The sequence below is a fragment of the Coptis chinensis genome, chromosome 5, assembly GCF_015680905.1.
Source record: "Coptis chinensis isolate HL-2020 chromosome 5, ASM1568090v1, whole genome shotgun sequence".
In the NCBI taxonomy this organism is placed as follows: Eukaryota; Viridiplantae; Streptophyta; class Magnoliopsida; order Ranunculales; family Ranunculaceae; genus Coptis; species Coptis chinensis.
The window spans coordinates 79,809,467-79,812,118 of NC_141460.1; the positions used below are offsets into that span (position 1 = coordinate 79,809,467).

General features: G+C 33.3%; 1 long non-coding RNA gene across 1 annotated transcript; it reads left to right on the plus strand.

Moving 5' to 3' along the window:
• Positions 1 to 222: 222 nt before the first annotated feature.
• Positions 223 to 664, plus strand: LOC147499150 (uncharacterized). Its single transcript, XR_015195711.1, has 3 exons — positions 223 to 357; positions 453 to 526; positions 607 to 664. It is a non-coding gene; the product is annotated as an uncharacterized LOC147499150 (long non-coding RNA).
• Positions 665 to 2,652: the final 1,988 nt, after the last annotated feature.

Below are 2,652 nucleotides of genomic sequence, written 5' to 3' on the forward strand. Positions count from 1 at the left end.
AAAACACTACTCAAAATAAGATACTACTAATTACCAACCATAATGGCATAATTAAGTACTACAAATAAGTTACGGATAATGGGCATTGCCACGCATCGGAGAAACTGAAAGGGTCCTATTATTGAGAGACCCCATTTTGTATTGGGCGGTCCAATTTGGGGTCTGTAATTATGTTGGGCGCAACCAAGAGTGTTGGGCAGACCCGATCACCAAAGCCCGATAAAAAAAACTGGAAATAACTGGTTACACATTTTCCAGTTACCTTCGTCTTCGTCTCCGTTACATCCTTCGTCTCCGTCTCCGTTTCTTATAGACTTCGTTAGCTTATAGAAATTTGAGTTGTAAATACCATAGTCCGTAAGTTATTTCATGCCATGAAATTCAATCATTATTGTGTTCTGTACTTAAATTTGTTTTTACTGAAATTCTGATTCGCATGTCACTTTATTCAGTGACGAAGGCAAGGTCATGAAAGTTTTGAAAGCAGAGCCCGTTCCAGATGGATTTGGCCATTTCTTTAATCTAAGTAATCCTCTTAATTGGTTCTTCCAGAATACTGTGAACTCTAATTGTATGCTCTCCTGTGCTTTATTTTTTTTCTTGAAGGTGTACAAAACAAACTTCTGAATGTGGATGAAAGCATATATATCCCTGTCTACAAAGCAGAGTTCACTGTACTAGTCTCGGCTTTTAACGTAAGCATGCATCTCCATCAATCCCATTAGTTTCTGTAATTCTAGAGTAGTATTATATTTCCTTGGTTACTCGGATTTCATTATAATCCCTTGGTTAATGCAATGGTAGAGAAGCAAATTGGATTACTGTTAAAAAATTGAGGAAGATCTTAAAAATAGAATTGAGGGTTAGTTTGTGTTTGTTTTTTACTTAGACATTCTCTTCATATCCTAGATGTTGTTTGCTTCAGTTGGTGAAAAATCTGTGTCATCAATGATCAAAACATCCTATTGGAGGATATTACTTTATGAAATAGTTCCTTTTAAAACTAATCTCTCAAATGCTGGCTACTGCTTAGATGATTCAATGTTTCTGGTATTAAGGTACTTGGCCTTATTAAATTGGTAATCCATCTTAAGTTGATAGTGTTTTTAGCCTAATCCTTCTCACGGGGATTTGTTTTGGCGTCATCACCTTGACTGTTAGTATCTGTTTTTGGTGCCAATATGATAAGTGGTAAGCGACTAGCCGTCGTGCTTCCTTGTGAAAATTTGGTGCTAAGTTTATGCTTGCGTAGTTGACATAAACACAGTACAAAATATCAGGATATAAGTATTTATCGATATTCAATTTTTGGATATGTATCGTGGATATATCCTCCTCTTTGGGGATATTTGATATTATTTCACATGTAAATATCGTAGATATATTCAAAATATCGTCAAATATCATAGATATTGTAGATATTTATTGATATATCATGATATATTATTTATATTTATTTGAAATATAATGGTAAATATTAAATAAAATTATTATATACACAAAATATCGCAAAAATATCTCCAAATATCACAAAATATCATCAAATATCACAAATATCGTCAAAATATCACTGATATTTATAGTCGTATATATCTCTAAACCTATTGTGATATTTATATATCTTTCTCTGAAATCTGGATAAATATCCCCAAATATCGCGATATATAGGGATATTTTGTACTATGGGCATAAATACTAGTTCTAATAGTCTGTTTTCTAAAATGTAAATATAGATACTATTTTTAATGGTCTGTTTTCTAAATTGTAAGTAATTTTTGAAGTTATTTTTTTTTTCGTTTTTCGTTTGTACTGTATCAATATTGATTTCAAGAAATTAGAGGTTAACTGATTTCTTTGGAGACTTTTTGGACTCATTTCTTTCTTATGTCTTCAGTATATTTTACCATTCCTTCTGGGCTGGCATGCTTTTGCAAATTCAATTAATCCAGAGGATTCAAACCGTTTCAACAACTCCCTATCTGGGGCTGACCTTGAAAGGAGCCGGTAGCGCCATGGTTCCCTGCTGAACGAGAGAAGATGGTTACTTAAAGTTCTAGTACTGTATGTTACTAAGTGCAGACTACTTCCAAAGGCTTTACATCTGCCTTTGCTGGAAATCCTCCCAAGAAATTTTGCAACAAAATTTGGCTTAGGAAAGGTGTTTGGAACCATCTGGGAGTTTGTAGTTGTGTATTGCAATTTTTTTTTGGATTGGCAAGCCTGTTAAATGAGATCAGCTTTCGTATTCAGTAAGTTTTTTTTCAGATTTAATTAAGATCAGTTTATAATAGATGATCTTTAATATTTATGCGATAGTTAGGACCCCAGACAAAATTAAGTCATGTAGACTAAACAAATAATACAAGAGATGCAATTTGAAGACCCAGCCAATTGATATAAACCTACATCATACACAGATATGTGTCAAATGCATTCCAAAATTTTACTGAGCAACAAGCCAACAACATGGTAATGTTCTCAAAACGAAAAACACAATTCAAGAACGTTCTACCAAGAAAAAATAAGACATATTCATAAATTACATCAAAGAAACAAGGTTCTTAACATGAGCACACGGACCCATATTTTGCGTTCACAGCACTCACCTTCCATTGTCTTGCTTTTAAGTTATAACCAAATATCTCCTTATAT